We start from the raw sequence: 19069 nt of genomic DNA, 5'->3' as shown, positions 1-19069 counted from the left end.
ATCGAAAAGTTTGGGGGATCTAAGAGTGTGGCAACCCAGTAGTCATGATTACTTCGAATTCTGACAATATGAGGGTCATGCTGCAGGTAGTGCAGCAAGAAGGCACTTATGTGTCTTGCGCATCTCAGAGCCCCAAAATTATTTTCCGGGCTAGATGCAGCTAAAAATTATTATTAATTTTAAATCTGGTGAAGCTTTAGTATAGATGGCCTAATAGGATCAGTGCTGCACACTGCTACAAAGCCCAAATTATTTTCCAGTCAAGATACAGATAAACATGATTAGTAATTTTAAATCTGGTGGAGCTTATTATAGATGGCCTAATAGAATCAGTGCTGCACACTGCTACAAAGCCCAAATTATTTTCCAGCCAAGATACAGATAAACATGATTAGTAATTTGAAAGCTTAAAACGGTTGGTAGGGTGATTTTAACCAATCATCAAGCTTTACTCTCCCCAGGATGACACAGGGGTAGAAAAGTCGTTTCGGATCCATGATTTGTTCATCTTTATGAACGTGAGTCTGTCTACATTATCAGTGGAGAGCCGCATGCGCTTATCTGTCAGCACACCACCAGCAGCGCTGAACACACGTTCAGACAGAACGCTGGCTGCGGGGCATGACAAGATCTCCAAGGCGTAAGTGGCTAGCTCCGGCCATTTATCCAGATTGGAAGCCCAAAAAGAGCAAGGGTCCAGTGACACAGTCATGGCTTCAATGTTTACTTGGAGATACTCCTGTACCATCGTCTCTAGGCGTTGACTATGTGTCAGACTTCTTGTCTCCTGTGGCCTTGCAAAGGATGGGCTAAAAAAGTGGTGAAATGATTCCGCAAAATTGATGTTACCAGCAGATACTGTGTTTCTGTTACGGTTTGAGTGCTGAACACTTGACGGTCCCACGGTTGGCAAGTTGGAACTGTGAGATTCACTACGTGCACCACTGGTATTTTGTGGAAAAGCACATGTAAGATCCTGCAACAGTCTCTGCTGATACTCCTGCATGCGTGCATCCCTTTCTATGGCAGGAATAATTTCTGCAAATTTACTTTTGTACCGGGGATCTAACAGTGTGGCAACCCAGTAGTCAGGATTATTTCTAATTCTCACAATTCGAGGGTCATGTTGCAGGTAGTGCAGCAAGAAGGCACTCATGTGTGTTGCGCATCCAGGAGCACCAAGTCCCTGTTGTGTTGGTGGCGAGGTAACAATCATGCTTCCTTCCTCTGTCCTCTCCCCCCAACCTCGCACAACAGAAATGTGATCAAGGTCTCCCTCATCTGATGAGTCTTCCATCAGTTCGTCCTCCACTTCTTCCTGGGCTCCTGCACCTTCCTCACTAGTTTGGCTGCTACCATGCGCCCTGGTAAAACCATCTCCCCCACCCTCACATGCCTGCCGCCTTGGTGCTGCCGACCGTCTGGACCTTGCAGATGTTAGCCCTTCCGCATACAACTCCTCCTCCTCTACTTCCTCCACCTCCTCTTGTGCCACCACCTGACTCCGAATTCTGTTTAACATGTGCTCCAGCATGTAAATCACCGGAATAGTCATGCTGATAATGGCATCGTCAGCACTAAACATCTTCGTCGCCATTTCAAAACTGTGCAGAAGGGTGCATAGGTCCCTGATCTGAGACCACTCCTCCAGCGTGATTTTCCCCACCTCTGGATCTCGTTGACCCAGGCTATACGTCAGAACGTATTGCACCAGGGCTTGTCGGTGCTGCCACAGTCGCTGCAACATGTGCAGAGTTGAATTCCACCGGGTAGGCACATCGCATTTTAGCCGGTGAAGTGGCAGGCCCAACGACTTCTGTAGAGATGTAAGTCGCTGAGCTGCGGGATGCGAACGGCGAAAGTGAGCACACAGCGACCGTGCCCTCTGCAGAAGGCCATCTAGTCTGGGATAGTGGGCTAAAAATTGCTGGACAACCAGGTTCAACACGTGAGCCATACAAGGCACGTGTGTGACATTGCCCCGGCGAAGGGCCGCACCCAGGTTTGCAGCATTGTCGCACACGGCCTTCCCTGGTTTCAGGTCCAGTGGAGACAACCATTCATGAAATTGGTTCTCCAGAGCTGACCACAACTCCTCAGCTGTGTGACTCACATTTCCCAGACATTTCAATGTAAAAACCGCCTGATGACGTTGAGCCCTACTGCCAGCATAGTAAGGAGGTGTGCAGGATCCCTTCTGCGCAGTTAGAAAGCTTGTGGCATGACCAGACAGGCTTTGGGTGCAGGTGGAAGACCGAGAGGAGGTTGAGGAGGCAGAAGCAGTGGAGGAACTTTGACATAAAGAGGATTGACGCACAACTCGTGGGGACGGCAAGACTTGGACAGCAGCCCCTTGTCCTGCTGTCACCATAGTTACCCAGTGCCCAGTCAGCGACATGTAACGCCCCTGTCCATGCCTACTGGTCCAAGTGTCTGTGGTGAAATGCACCCTGTCACACACAGAGTTTCTCAAAGAAGCGGTGATGTTGTGTGCGACATGCTGGTGGAGCGCAGGCACACCTTTCTTTGAGAAGTAGTGCCGACTGGGCATCTGGTAGTGGGGCACTGCGACGGACATAAGGTCTCGAAAATCCTCTGTGTCCACCAGGCGGAAAGGCAGCATTTCTGTAGCCAAGAACTTGCAGATGGTGAAATTCAACCTCTTAGCTTTCTCATGGCTAGAAGGAAATGGTCTTTTACTTGTCCACATCTGAGGGACCGAGGGCTGGCTATTGTGCTTAGACGGGGTTGATAAGGGTGTCCCCGGCAAACTGCCAGTCTGTGAGGAAGATGCAGGCGGACATGTTAGGTTGCCTTGATCCAAAGGTGGTGCTATCGATGTCGGACAGCGCTCAACACCAGCTGGTGTTACCACCTCCAAAGAAAATGATGACCTGCCAATCACGCTGGCTGTTGCGGGTAAAGAGGTGGCAGGTCTGCGCCCCAAAACAGGTGTGACTGCTGTCCCCCCAGTCACAGAGGATGAAGAGGCCGCGGATGCACAAGATATGGCAGACGGTGGTTGGCCCGGCCGGCTAGGCCGCATTGTAGCACACTGAGCTTCCCACTGCAACTTATGCTTCATGTCCATGTGCCGGTTCATGCATGAAGTACTCAAACTATGTATTTTTTGGCCTCTACTTAGCTTTTGCTGACAAATGTTACAGATAACACGAGTTGGGTCATCTTTATCGATCTGAAAAAATGCCCAGGCTATGCAAGGCTTAGCACTCATGCGACCTGAAGAGCCACCACGACTTGTGGTGAGAGGCAGAGTTGTGTTTGAGGATGCAGTTGTTGACGTGCTTCCAGTACTACGTCTCTGTCCAGGAAGGCGCAACCTGACCTCGTCGTCACTAGCATCTTCCTCCACCTCCTCTGCTGACCTCATCTCTTGGCTGACTGTGGGTTGACAGTAAGTGGGATCTCCAACCTCATCATCATCACCCTGTGCGTTATCACACCCGTCGTCCTCAGAGCCAACCTGTTCCTGCCCTGACAAAAAACTAAAGTTGTCGCTCCAATCAGGTATTTGAGTCTTATCATCGTCTTCCTCATTGTCTCCACCAACAGGAGTTACAGTTTGGGAATGAGGGTCTACATTACGGTCAGAACCTTCTGCGTCTGGTCCTGGATCCGACTCATAAAGATTCTGGGCATCAGTGCAGATCATTTCCTTGTCTGGATTCACAGAAGCGCTGGAGTCGACCTCTGATTCCCAGGCTATAGTGCGAGTAAACAGCTCTGCAGACTCAACCATCTGTTCTACCTCATACTCAGACGGGCAGCTGGAGATTTGGGAGCTGTGAGGAAGCAAGTGCGATTGGGGTGACACCTTTGAGGACTGGAGTATTTGTGATGTTGAAGTTGATGTGGAGGAGAGCCCACTTAAAGGAGCACTTGATATCCGTTGAAGCACCTGCTGTTTTTGTGCCTCATCTGGAATTTGTAGCGATTGGCGTGGCCGTAAGAAAGGGATCTTATCACATTGTCCGCTAAAAGAAGTAGACATTTTAGTTTGGCTGGAAGATGGTCTTTCTTCTGCAGATGTTACTGTTGCTTTAACACCTACCCCACGGACACAACCTTTTTTCCCCTTCCCAACACGCCTATTCCCCTTTCCACCAGCAGCAGGCTTTTCCACTCATTTTGGTGGTTAACTAATTAACAACTCTGGAGTAGTTTGCACAAAAAAACAATGGATGGGAACCGAGCAGAGCTGAGTGACCAAACTGTGGTATTAGGCCAAAACTATTGGCTGGGTTAGATGCAGAAAAAAATTATATTCAATTTGCAACCTGATGGAGGTCAGTATAGATGGACTAATAGAGAAAGTCCCACACACTGCTAGAAGGCCAAATATTTTTTCAGAGCTAGATGCAGAAAAAAATATATTCAGTTTGCAACCTGATGGAGGTCTGTATAGATGGATTAATAGAACAAGTCTCACACACAGCTAGAAGCTCAATATTTTTTCAGAGGTAGATGCAGAAAAAAATATATTCAGTTTGCAACCTGATGGAGGTCTGTATAGATGGACTAATTCAACAAGTCCCACACACAGCTAGAAGCCCAATATTTTTTCAGAGGTAGATGCAGAAAAAAATATATTCAGTTTGCAACCTGATGGAGGTCAGTATAGATGGACTAATACAACAAGTCCCACACACAGCTAGAAGCCCAACATTTTTTCAGAGGTAGACGCAGAAAAAAATATATTCAGTTTGCAACCTGATGGAGGTCTGTATAGATGGATTAATAGAACAAGTCCCACACACAGCTAGAAGCCCAATATTTTTTCAGAGGGAGATGCAGAAAAAAATATATTCAGTTTGCAACCTGATGGAGGTCAGTATAGATGGACTAATACAACAAGTCCCACACACAGCTAGAAGCCCAATATTTTTTCAGAGGTAGATGCAGAAAAAAATATATTCAGTTTGCAACCTGATGGAGGTCTGTATAGATGGATTAATAGAACAAGTCCCACACACAGCTAGAAGCCCAATATTTTTTCAGAGGTAGATGCAGAAAAAAATATATTCAGTTTGCAACCTGATGGAGGTCTGTATAGATGGATTAATAGAACAAGTCCCACACACAGCTAGAAGCCCAATATTTTTTCAGAGGTAGATGCAGAAAAAAATATATTCAGTTTGCAACCTGATGGAGGTCTGTATAGATGGATTAATAGAACACGTCCCACACACAGCTAGAAGCCCAATATTTTTTCAGAGGTAGATGCAGAAAAAAATATATTCAGTTTGCAACCTGATGGAGGTCAGTATAGATGGACTAATACAACAAGTCCCATACACAGCTAGAAGCCCAATATTTTTTCAGAGGTAGATGCAGAAAAAAATATATTCAGTTTGCAACCTGATGGAAGTCTGTATAGATGGATTAATAGAACAAGTCCCACACACAGCTAGAAGCCCAATATTTTTTCAGCGGTAGATGCAGAAAAAAATATATTCAGTTTGCAACCTGATGGAGGTCTGTATAGATGGATTAATAGAACAAGTCCCACACACAGCTAGAAGCCCAATATTTTTTCAGAGCTAGATGCAGAAAAAAATTATATTCAATTTGCAACCTGATGGAGGTCAGTATAGATGGACTAATAGAATGATGCTATGCCCAAAAGATTTTACTTCACTAGGTGCAGTAAAAAAATTGGTATTCTATACACAGGTGGTATATCTTGCAACACAGATAGGCTACTCCACTGACTAACACACTCTGCAATAGGCCAAAAAGGATTAGCTTTGCTAGATTCAGCCAAATGCTGTGAAAAAAACTTGCACAGCACTGGCACAGACCTGCCTGGCAAAAACTGATAGGAACTGATGTAACCTAGTCCTGAAAAGGACTCCAATTACAATTAGTCTTTACTCCCACAATCTATCTATTTAAGAGCACAGACCTGCCTGATAAAAGTCGTAGGAAATGCTGTAACCTAGTCCTTAAAAGGACTGCAATCACAACTATTCCCTACTCCCAAGCTATCTGTAGATTTGTGCGAAAATTGGCTTGAAATTAACAAGGTATAGCGCACACAGCAACAGCGGTGCCGTCTAACACGCAGCTGCAGCAGTGAGAAAATGGTGGCGACGGGGAAAATGGCTTGGTCTTATAGGGCAAGGACATGTGACATACACTGCCAATGACACATGCCCTTACTTGTGTGAAAAAAAGCACTTCGCTCCGTGTGTGCGCTGCTGATAGGCTGACAGATTGCACCTCCCCACTGTAAATGCGGGAAAGAGGAAAAAAAATGGAGATCTTCATTGTTCCTGCAGAGATCCATCCCCTGCCCCTCCCCCCACCCCGCTGTACACTCAAACTGCGTATTAACATTAATTTTCATCATTACTGAGAAAAAATCCAGTTATGATTTTGGTGCACGAACAGTTATCGAACATAACCTCGAACAGCCGAATTTTTCTCAAATTGTTCGTGTTCGCCGAACGGCTCGAACACCGCCCAAAACAGCTCGAATTTGAGATTGGCGAACAGTTCGAGTAGAACAACGCTCATCTCTAACCACTACCTTTAACCTCACTCCGCCTACCACAAGGAGCCACCAATCAAGTATAGCGGATCTACAAACCTCTGTCTCCTAAAATCAACCACTCATATTGAGCACCTTGACAACCTGAGAAGCAAGACACTAGCCAACTATCCATTTACTTATTTTTTATTTATTATTTATTAATACCTTTTTATCCATTGTGTGTATTTAGTTTGGTGATACTTAACACCAATATTGAGCTTGGTGGTACTAAACACCAATTTTTAAACTACTCCCTTATTTTACGCGCAATTTTATATCGCCTGTGTATCTCAATAAAAGTCTAATTCTTTTAACCAAGCATCTCTCCCCTTCTTTCTCCAATCTCACTACCATTAGAGCGAATTTATATCTTTACATTTTTACCTTGACTTAGTTCAAACTCGGACATTCGTGGTTCCCTGTCCACAAATTTGCTGCCATTGCTAGTGACTAGCTTTACAGCGCCTCCTACACCCAATACCAGTAACTTTTAAATATAGTCAGTCCCATATAGACTTCTTGGATTTATCTATCACTAGAACGGAAGACGGAAGAATAGGTACAGATATTTTCTGTAAAGAGACCTCTACAAATTCCTTATTACATTTTACTTCATCACATCCCCCAAAATAAAAAAGCTCTATCCCTATTAGTCAATACCTTAGAGCTCGTCGTATATGTTCGAGCGACGATGGCTTTGATCTTCAGGCACAAGATCTTTCTAAAAGATTTCTAAACAGAGGTTATAAAATCCATGATATTAACAAGGCATACATCAGAGCAAAAAATTCGAATAGACAAAATCTTTTGGTCAGAAATTCAAAAAAGGAAAGGGAGTCTCTAGGAAATATGTACCCTAGATTTATCACTACGTTTAATAACAACTGGATAGACATTAGGAATATTTTGACTAAACACTGGCCAATATTATTGACTGATAAAGACCTAAAAAGCCAGCTCCCTACTCGCCCAGCTATGACCTGGCGGAAATCAAACTCACTGAGTGATCTATTAACTAATAGCCACTATATACCACCCAAAAATACCTTTTTGACTAGAAGTAAAGGCCCCCCTTGGGGGAGTTCATCATGTGGCAGATGTTCGGTATGCAGATTTTTTCCAAAAGTGTCACATTTTTATAACTCTAATGGGGAGAAGTCTTTTCGCATTGTTCACCATATTACATGCAATACCGAAGCAGTTATCTATTATCTTACCTGCCCGTGTGGATTAATCTATATAGGCATGACCACCAGAGCTCTGAAAGTACGGATTCAAGAACACATCAGAGACATTAATAATGCCTCTGCATGTACTGACCCGACATCCCTCAAAACAATACCTAAGCATTTTTTGGAAAAACACAATGGCAACCCTCGAGGCCTAACCGTATCGACCATATACACATGGGTATTAGGGGAGGAAATATTAAAAATAAATTACTTCAGAGAGAAACTCGGTGGATTGTAATACTAGACACTATTTCCCCTAATGAGTTGAATGACATGGTCAGTTTCAAGTCTTTCCTGTAAAAGTGTTGCGCTGTTTTTAATTGGACACCTTTTGTTCTCTTTTTAATCCCTCCCGGCGTCTTTAATTTTTGTGTTATATACTTTTATCTTACATTTTTCTTTTGACTGTTTACCTGATTTAGATCTGCAAAGCGTTGTGACTATATGGAGGCATATCGGCATGTTCATCCAGCGGGTAATATGATCCGGGGAAAGTTACAATGAACATCGAACTTGGTCTACCTATCCCTCAATAGACGAAGTTAAGAATTTAAATAACAGAACAGAAGCAATCTCCGAGAGGACTGATATATATGTATTTAACATATTTGTATTTGGTTATGGTATTGCTGTTATATTTATTGGTATTTCTTTATATCGGCACCTCTTCCGATTAATTACCCATATAAATTACATGGGGCCATCATTCAGCATCTTTAGATCATGTGACCTTTTAGATATCACCCTGAAGGCATTGAGCCCTCCCCTGCAATTCCCTCTAATGACGCTTTGATCATGAACCACATATCTATGGCTCTTTATATGTTCACTGATGGACTTATAACTTATATAATTTTGTCCATGGCGGATAATCCCCTTTAAATGATGTTCTGACCATCAGCCATATATCTATGGCTTCTTTTATATGTTCACTTATGGACTGATAATCTGTATAATTCTGTCCATGGTGGATATATATCTATTTGGGTTTGTTTATGTATTCTTTGACTCATAATTCTTATAATCTGCATAATTATTTTGTCTATGGAGGATATAGATGCTTGTATATTGATCCTCCTTAAGAATTAATGATTCCTATTACCTGTCATTTACTGCAATGGTGCCCTTCATTTTTTGCTTATGTGTGTGCAGCGCTTCATGGCACAGTGAGGTGGCCACTCCGTGTGTCCGTGTTGCGCTGTACTCCGTGTAGTATTCAGGTTTCTTACATTCTGTCTCTCTTGACATATCACTACTCCCATTACTTACCATTCGCGTGTGGACTTCCGCTCCGGCGGTGTCCTGGGCAGAGCGCATCGCCGCGGCAACGGAGAGGATTTCCCCTCCTCTCCCCAGCTGCATGCGGCGTGCCTGTCTGCCTGCGTCATCACCGGGGGCGGAGCCTCATTACGCGAGTGATTCTGATTGGCCACTTCACATACAAAAGGTGTTCCCCTCCTTTACGACAGCCACGCCTCCTGACGAAGCCACTCCCTGGGCGAAACGTGCATCGAGGCTGCCACATTTCCCCCAGCATCTTAGGACACGCTGCCTTAAAACTTTAGTCACATGGCATAAGGTAATGGAAATTCCATAGGGCTGATGCTCTTGATCTGACAGTGACGATATTTTCATACATAGAATCATAGAATCATAGAATCATAGAATGGTAGAGTTGGAAGGGACCTCCTGGGTCATCTGGTCCAACCCCCTGCTCAAAGCAGGATTCACTAAATCATCTCAGACAGATGTCTGTCCAGCCTCTGTTTGAAGACGTCCATTGAAGGGGAACTCACCACCTCTCGTGGCAGCCTGTTCCACTCATTGAATCCCCTTACTGTCAAAAAGTTTTTTCTAATATCTAATCTGTGTCTCCTCCCATTTAGTTTCATCCCATTGCTTCTAGTCTTTCCTTGTGCAAATGAGAATAAAGATGATCCTTCTACAATGTGACAGCCCTTGACATATTTGTAAACAGCTATTAAGTCTCCTCTCAGTCTTAGAATCATAGAATCATAGAATCATAGAATGGTAGAGTTGGAAGGGACCTCCTGGGTCATCTGGTCCAACCCCCTGCTCAAAGCAGGATTCACTAGATCATCTCAGACAGATGTCTGTCCAGCCTCTGTTTGAAGACGTCCATTGAAGGGGAACTCACCACCTCTCGTGGCAGCCTGTTCCACTCATTAATCACCCTAACTGTCAAAAAGTTTTTTCTAATATCTAATCTGTGTCTCCTCCCATTTAGTTTCATCCCATTGCTTCTAGTCTTTCCTTGTGCAAATGAGAATAAAGATGATCCTTCTACAATGTGACAGCCCTTGACATATTTGTAGACAGCTATTAAGTCTCCTCTCAGTCTTCTTTTTTGCAAGCTAAACATTCCCAAATCCTGCAACCGTTCCTCATAGGACATGGTTTGCAGACCAGTCACCATTTTGGTCGCTCTTCTCTGAACTTGCTCCAGTTTGTCTATGTCTTTTTTAAAATGTGGTGCCCAAAACTGTACACAGTATTCCAGATGAGGTCTGACCAAAGAGGAGTAAAGACCGATAATGACTTCACGTGATCTAAACTGTATGCTTCTGTTAATACATCCCAGAATTGTATTTGCCTTTTTTGCTGCTGCATCACACTGTTGACTCATGTTCAGTCTATGATCTATTAGTATACCTAAGTCTTTTTCACATGTACTGTTGCTTAGCTCTATTCCTCCCATTCTGTATATGCTTTTTTCATTTTTATTGCCCAGATGTAGTACTTTGCATTTTTCCCTGTTAAAAACCATTCTGTTGGTTGCTGCCCACTGCTCCAGTTTATTTAGGTCTTTTTGAATCCTCTCTCTCTCTTCTCTAGTATTAGCTATCCCTCCTAGCTTTGTGTCATCAGCAAATTTAATCAGTTTACCCTCAATTCCTTCATCTAAATCATTGATAAAGATGTTGAACAATACAGGTCCCAGGACGGAGCCCTGTGGTACCCCACTTGAGACATTCATCCAGCTGGATGTGAAGCCATTTACAACCACCCTTTGAGTCCGATCACTAAGCCAGTTATGAATCCACCTAACAGTTGCCTGGTCCATTGCATACTTGGTCATTTTTTCAATAAGGATGATGTGAGATACTTTGTCAAATGCTTTGCTGAAGTCAAGATATACTATATCTACAGCATTTCCCTGATCCACCCAGTCAGTGATTCTGTCATAGAAGGAAATTAAGTTAGTCTGACATGACTTGTTAGTTACAAACCCATGCTGACTCTGGTTAATCACTTCATTCTTATCCAGGTACTTACATACATGATGTTTAATAATTTGTTCAAAGATCTTTCCTGGTATAGAAGTCAGACTCACCGGCCTATAGTTCCCTGGGTCCACCTTCTTCCCCTTTTTGAAGATAGGAACAACATTTGCTCTTCTCCAGTCTTCTGGGACTTCTCCTGTTCTCCAAGAATTTTCAAAGATTATGGAGAGTGGTTCTAAAATTTCTTCTACAATCTCCTTCAGTACTCTGGGGTGTAATTCATCTGGACCTGGAGACTTGAACTCATTTATGTTAGCTAAATATTCCCTCACAATCTTTCTGTTTACTGATAACTTGGATTCCTCTATTCCTTTAAAAGGACAGTGAAGATCAGTTGATGTTACATTTTCTTTCTGAGAGAAAACAGATGCAAAATAGGAATTAAAAAGTTCGGCATTCTCAACATCCTCTCTTACCATTTCTCCATTTTCATCCTGTAAAAATCCTATAGCATCTTTGACTTTTCTTTTACTTTTGACATACCCCCAAAATCCTTTTTTATTGCTTTTGACATCTCTTGCAAGCCTTAATTCATTGTCAGCTTTAGCTAACCTGATACGTGCCCTGCAGGATCTGCAGACTGCATTATAATCTTCTTTAGATATGCCTCCCTCTTTCCATTTAATAAACATTTCTTTCTTTCTTTTTAGCATGTGTTTAAGTTCTGTGTTCATCCATCCTGGTTTCCTTAAATGCTTCCCATTCTTCCTACTTTTCGGGATTGTTAACGATTGTGCTTTGAGAATCTCATTTTTAAAAATTTCCCATCCTTCCTGGACATTTTTGTCCTTAAGGACATCCAGCCATTGGATCCCTCCTATTCTCTTTCTGAGTCTCTTAAAATCTGCCTTTCTAAAATCTAACCTTGAAGTTTGAGTCTTCACATGTCTTCCTCCTCTAGTTATCCAAAATTCTATAATAGCATGATCGCTGCCTCCTAGGGTCCCAGCCACCTTTACCTCCTCAACCATTTCCTCCCTGTTTATAAGGATTAGATCCAAAGTAGCAGATCCCCTTGTTTTCTCCCCTACCTTTTGGAAGATAAAGTGGTCAGCAAGAGAGGATAAGAATTTGCATGACCTGTTAGTTTTACTTGAGAGAGATTCCCAACAAATGTCTGGATAGTTGAAATCTCCCATGACCACTACGTCATATTTTTTGGAGAACTTGGTCATTTGATACATAAAGAGTTCATCCATATCTTCAGCTTGCCCAGGTGGCCTGTAGTAAATGCCTACAATGGTGTCCTTTCCATTGTTCTCTCCTTGTATTCTTACCCAAACAGTTTCCACAGAACTCCCAGTCTCTGAAGCTTCAATCTCTGTGCAGATATACGCTTTTCTAACATACAATGCGACACCTCCTCCTCGTTTATCAAGTCTGTTTCTTGCAAATAAGTTGTATCCTTTTAGCCTTTTATTCCAATCATGTGTATCGTCCCACCAAGTTTCAGTGATTCCAATGACATCATATTCCTTTTCCTGCATTAGTAGTTCCAATTCTCCTTGTTTGTTGCCCATGCTTTGTGCATTTGTATAAAAACATTTTAGTTTGTGATTGGTTTCTCTTCCTCCCATATTTTTATTATTTAGATTTTTTTGTCTTTGTTCTTCTTTTCCACTTCCAGTAGCAGAGATCTCAATAGTATTTGTCAGCTGTATGGCTTTTTCTGGCCTTTTGCTTCCCTTCCCACATTGTTCTAGTTTAAAGCTCTTCTGATGAGTGTAGCAAGGCGACTTCCAAATACATGTTTTCCAGTCTTCGTAAGGTGCACCCCATCTCTAGCAAGTAGTCCATCGTATAGGTAATTCATTCCGTGATCCAGAAATCCAAATCCTTGTTGACGGCACCATCGACGTAGCCAGTTGTTCACCTGTAGAATCTTATTCCACCTCATTGTTCCATGGCCATCCACTGGGAGGATGGATGAGAAGACCACCTGCGCTCCCAATTCTTTCACTTTCTTGCCTAAGTCTTCAAAGTCACTGCAGATGGTTTCCAGGTCCTTTCTTGCGGTGTCATTTGTCCCCACATGTATTAGCAGGAATGGGTAGTGATCTGTAGGTCTGAAGAGTCTTGATATCCTGTCAGACACATCTTTAATTTTTGCTCCTGGAAGACAGCACATTTCTCTTGAGGTTATGTCTGGTCTGCAGATAGCGGCCTCTGTTCCTCTTAACAGGGAATCCCCCATGACCACCACTCTCCGTTTTTTCTTCACAACATTCTTCTTTCTCCATCCAGGAGGATTCTGAGGGCTTACAAGGTTATTCATTGCTGGCAAAGTCTTATCTTGCTGTATTTCTTCCTGGTTCTCCTGCGTGAGAGCCTGGTACTGGTTCCTGAGCAGTATGGGTGCTGACTGCCTCTCGATCCTCCTGCTTCTGTGGGTCACAGGCTTCCATTCCTCTGTTTCGTCAGGTGCAGTTCGAATTTCTTCTCTTTCTGAATCATGAAGAGATAATTCTGCTCTGTCTAAGAACTCTTCACCTTCCTTAATGATTTATAAGGTAGTTAACCTCTCTTCTAGATTTCGCAACTTTTCCTCCAACAGGGACACAAGCTTGCATTTCTGGCATGTGAAGTCTGGCTTTTCCACTGGCAAGTCTGTGAACATGTAGCAGGATATGCAGCTCACCAAATGGCTCCTGGACTCTTCCATGTTCTTATTGTTAATGTTCTGAAAACAGTGAAAAAAGCTTAAAAAAAAGGCTTCAAAATGCGCGCGCCTATCGGCGCGCGGTTTACCGATGTCCTCTTTTCAGCTCCAACAGCCAAAATCCAGTGTTCTTTGAGCTCGAGGAGACTCTTCACTTACCCCAAAATGCAGTGGGAATATGCAAATTATCTCCTCAGGACTCCTCCCCTGGTTTACCGATGTCCTCTTTTCAGCTCCAACAGCCAAAATCCAGTGTTCTTTGAGCTCGCGGAGACTCTTCACTTACCCCAAAATGCAGTGGGAATATGCAAATTATCTCCTCAGGACTCCTCCCCTGGTTTACCGATGTCCTCTTTTCAGCTCCAACAGCCAAAATCCAGTGTTCTTTGAGCTCGCGGAGACTCTTCACTTACCCCAAAATGCAGTGGGAATATGCAAATTATCTCCTCAGGACTCCTCCCCTGGTTTACCGATGTCCTCTTTTCAGCTCCAACAGCCAAAATCCAGTGTTCTTTGAGCTCGAGGAGACTCTTCACTTACCCCAAAATGCAGTGGGAATATGCAAATTATCTCCTCAGGACTCCTCCCCTTGTTTTGTCTTCTTTTTTGCAAGCTAAACATTCCCAAATCCTGCAACCGTTCCTCATAGGACATGGTTTGCAGACCAGTCACCATTCTGGTCGCTCTTCTCTGAACTTGCTCCAGTTTGTCTATGTCTTTTTTAAAATGTGGTGCCCAAAACTGTACACAGTATTCCAGATGAGGTCTGACCAAAGAGGAGTAAAGTCCGATAATGACTTCACGTGATTTAGACTGTATGCTTCTGTTAATACATCCCAGAATTGTATTTGCCTTTTTTGCTGCTGCATCACACTGTTGACTCATGTTCAGTCTATGATCTATTAGTATACCTAAGTCTTTTTCACATGTACTGTTGCTTAGCTCTATTCCTCCCATTCTGTATATGCTTTTTTCATTTTTATTGCCCACATGTAGTACTTTGCATTTTTCCCTGTTAAAAACCATTCTGTTGGTTGCTGCCCACTGCTCCAGTTTATTTAGGTCTTTTTGAATCCTCTCTCTCTCTTCTCTAGTATTAGCTATCCCTCCTAGCTTTGTGTCATCAGCAAATTTAATCAGTTTACCCTCCAGTCCTTCATCTAAATCATTGATAAAGATGTTGAACAATACAGGTCCCAGGACGGAGCCCTGTGGTACCCCACTTGAGACATTCATCCAGCTGGATGTGAAGCCATTTACAACCACCCTTTGAGTCCGATCACTAAGCCAGTTATGAATCCACCTAACAGTTGCCTAGTCCATTGCATACTTGGTCATTTTTTCAATAAGGATGGTGTGAGATACTTTGTCAAATGCTTTGCTGAAGTCAAGATATACTATATCTACAGCATTTCCCTGATCCACCCAGTCAGTGATTCTGTCATAGAAGGAAATTAAGTTAGTCTGACATGACTTGTTAGTTACAAACCCAAGCTGACTCTGGTTAATCACTTCATTCTTATCCATGTACTTACATACTTGTTATTTAATAATTTGTTCAAAGATCTTTCCTGGTATAGAAGTCAGACTCACCGGCCTATAGTTCCCTGGGTCCACCTTCTTCCCCTTTTTGAAGATAGGAACAACATTTGCTCTTCTCCAGTCTTCTGGGACTTCTCCTGTTCTCCAAGAATTTTCAAAGATTATGGAGAGTGGTTCTAAAATTTCTTCTACGATCTCCTTCAGTACTCTGGGGTGTAATTCATCTGGACCTGGAGACTTGAACTCATTTATGTTAGCTAAATATTCCCTCACAATCTTTCTGTTTACAGATAACTTGGATTCTTCTATTCCTTTAAAAGGACAGTGAAGATCAGTTGATGATACATTTTCTTTCTGAGAGAAAACAGATGCAAAATAGGAATTAAAAAGTTCGGCCTTCTCAACATCCTCTCTTACCATTTCTCCATTTTCATCCTGTAAAAATCCTATAGCATCTTTGACTTTTCTTTTACTTTTGACATACCCCCAAAATCCTTTTTTGTTGCTTTTGACTAGAGATGAGCGTTGTTCTACTCGAACTGTTCGCCAATCTCAAATTCGAGCTGTTTTGGGCGGTGTTCGAGCCGTTCGGCGAACACGAACAATTTGAGAAAAATTCGGCTGTTCGAGGTTATGTTCGATAACTGTTCGTGCACCAAAATCATAACTGGATTTTTTCTCAGTAATGATGAAAATTAATGTTAATACGCAGTTTGAGTGTACAGCGGGGTGGGGGGAGGGGCAGGGGATGGATCTCTGCAGGAACAATGAAGATCTCCATTTTTTTTTTCTCTTTCCCGCATTTACAGTGGGGAGGTGCAATCTGTCAGCCTATCAGCAGCGCACACACGGACCGAAGTGCTTTTTTTCACACAAGCAAGGGCGTGTCATTGGCAGTGTATGTCACATGTCCTTGCCCTATAAGACCAAGCCATTTTCCCCGTCGCCACCATTTTCTCACTGCTGCAGCTGCGTGTTAGACGGCACCGCTGTTGCTGTGTGCGCTATACCTTGTTAATTTCAAGCCAATTTTCGCACAAATCTACAGATAGCTTGGGAGTAGGGAATAGTTGTGATTGCAGTCCTTTTAAGGACTAGGTTACAGCATTTCCTACGACTTTTATCAGGCAGGTCTGTGCTCTTAAATAGATAGATTGTGGGAGTAAAGACTAATTGTAATTGGAGTCCTTTTCAGGACTAGGTTACATCAGTTCCTATCAGTTTTTGGCAGGCAGGTCTGTGCCAGTGCTGTGCAAGTTTTTTTCACAGCATTTGGCTGAATCTAGCAAAGCTAATCGTTTTTGGCCTATTGCAGAGTGTGTTAGTCAGTGGAGTAGCCTATCTGTGTTGCAAGATATACCACCTGTGTATAGAATACCAATTTTTTTACTGCACCTAGTGAAGTAAAATCTTTTGGGCATAGCATCATTCTATTAGTCCATCTATACTGACCTCCATCAGGTTGCAAATTGAATATAATTTTTTTCTGCATCTAGCTCTGAAAAAATATTGGGCTTCTAGCTGTGTGTGGGACTTGTTCTATTAGTCCATCTATACTGACCTCCATCAGGTTGCAAACTGAATGTATTTTTTTCTGCATCTACCTCTGAAAAAATATTGGGCTTCTAGCTGTGTGTGGGACTTGTTCTATTAATCCATCTATACAGACCTCCATCAGGTTGCAAACTGAATATATTTTTTTCTGCATCTACCTCTGAAAAAATATTGGGCTTCTAGCTGTGTATGGGACTTGTTGTATTAGTCCATCTATACTGACCTCCATCAGGTTGCAAACTGAGTATATTTTTTTCTGCATCTACCTCTGAAAAAATATTGGGCTTCTAGCTGTGTGTGGGACTTGTTCTATTAATCCATCTATACAGACCTCCATCAGGTTGCAAACTGAATATATTTTTTTCTGCATCTACCTCTGAAAAAATATTGGGCTTCTAGCTGTGTGTGGGACTTGTTGTATTAGTCCATCTATACTGACCTCCATCAGGTTGCAAACTGAATATATTTTTTTCTGCATCTACCTCTGAAAAAATATTGGGCTTCTAGCTGTGTGTGGGACTTGTTCTATTAATCCATCTATACAGACCTCCATCAGGTTGCAAACTGAATATATTATTTTTTGCATCTATCTCTGAAAAAATATGTGGCCTTCTAGCAGTGTGTGGGACTTTCTCTATTAGTCCATCTATACTGACCTCCATCAGGTTGCAAACTGAATATAATTTTTTTCTGCATCTAGCTCTGAAAAAATATTTGGCCTTCTAGCAGTGTGTGGGACTTTCTCTATTAGTCCATCTATACTGACCTCCATCAGGTTGCAAATTAAAAATAATTTTTATCTGCATCTACAGAACCTCTGAAAAAATATTTGGGCTTCTAGCTGTGTGTGGGACTTGATCTATTAGTCCATCTATACTGACCTCCATCAGGTTGCAAATTGAATATAATTTTTATCTGCATCTAGCTCTGAAAAAATATTTGGCCTTCTAGCAGTGTGTGGGACTTTCTCTATTAGTCCATCTATACTGACCTCCATCAGGTTGCAAATTGAATATAATTTTTATCTGCATCTAGCTCTGAAAAAATATTTGGCCTTCTAGCAGTGTGTGGGACTTTCTCTATTAGTCCATCTATACTGACCTCCATCAGGTTGCAAATTAAAAATAATTTTTATCTGCATCTACCTCTGAAAAAATATTTGGGCTTCTAGCTGTGTGTGGGACTTGTTCTATTACTCCATCTATACTGACCTCCATCAGGATGCAAACTGAATATATTTTTTTCTGCATCTACCTCTGAAAAAATATTGGGCTTCTAGCTGTGTGTGGGACTTGTTGTATTAGTCCATCTATACTGACCTCCATCAGGTTGCAAATTAAAAATAATTTTTATCTGCATGTACAGTACCTCTGAAAAAATATTTGGGTTTCTAGCTGTGTGTGGGACTTGTTTTATTAGTCCATCTATACTGAACTCCATCAGGTTGCAAATTGAATATAATTTTTATCTGCATCTAGCTCTGAAAAAATATTTGGCCTTCTAGCAGTGTGTGGGACTTTCTCTATTAGTCCATCTATACTGACCTCCATCAGGTTGCAAATTAAAAATAATTTTTATCTGCATCTAGCTCTGAAAAAATATTTGGCCTTCTAGCAGTGTGTGGGACTTTCTCTATTAGTCCATCTATACTGACCTCCATCAGGTTGCAAATTAAAAATAATTTTTATCTGCATCTACAGTACCTCTGAAAAAATATTTGGGCTTCTAGCTGTGTGTGGGACTTGTTCTATTAGTCCATCTATTCTGACCTCCATCAGGTTGCAAATTGAATATAATTTTTATCTGCATCTACCTCTGAAAAAATATTTGGGCTTCTAGCTGTGTGTGGGACTTGTTCTATTAATCCATCTATACAGACCTCCATCAGGTTGCAAACTGAATATAATTTTTTTCTGCATCTAGCTCTGAAAAAATATTTGGCCTTCTAGCAGTGTGTGGGACTTGTTCTATTAGTCCACCTATACTGACCTCCATCAGGCTGCAAATTCAAAATAATTTTTTGTCTGCATCAAGCTCTGAAAAAATATTTGGCCTTCTAGCAGTGTGTGGGACTTTCTCTATTAGTCCATCTATACTGACCTCCATCAGGTTGCAAACTGAATATATTTTTTTTCTGCATCTACCTCTGAAAAAATAATGGGCTTGTAGCTGTGTGTGGGACTTGTTCTATTAATCCATCTATACAGACCTCCATCAGGTT

The sequence above is a fragment of the Phyllobates terribilis genome, unplaced genomic scaffold (genome assembly GCF_046119375.1).
Source record: "Phyllobates terribilis strain yellow unplaced genomic scaffold, ASM4611937v1 Scaffold_3__8_contigs__length_932513732, whole genome shotgun sequence".
Taxonomy (NCBI): Eukaryota; Metazoa; Chordata; class Amphibia; order Anura; family Dendrobatidae; genus Phyllobates; species Phyllobates terribilis.
The sequence above is the reverse complement of the archived record's forward strand: the minus strand, read 5'-3'. Positions refer to the sequence as shown.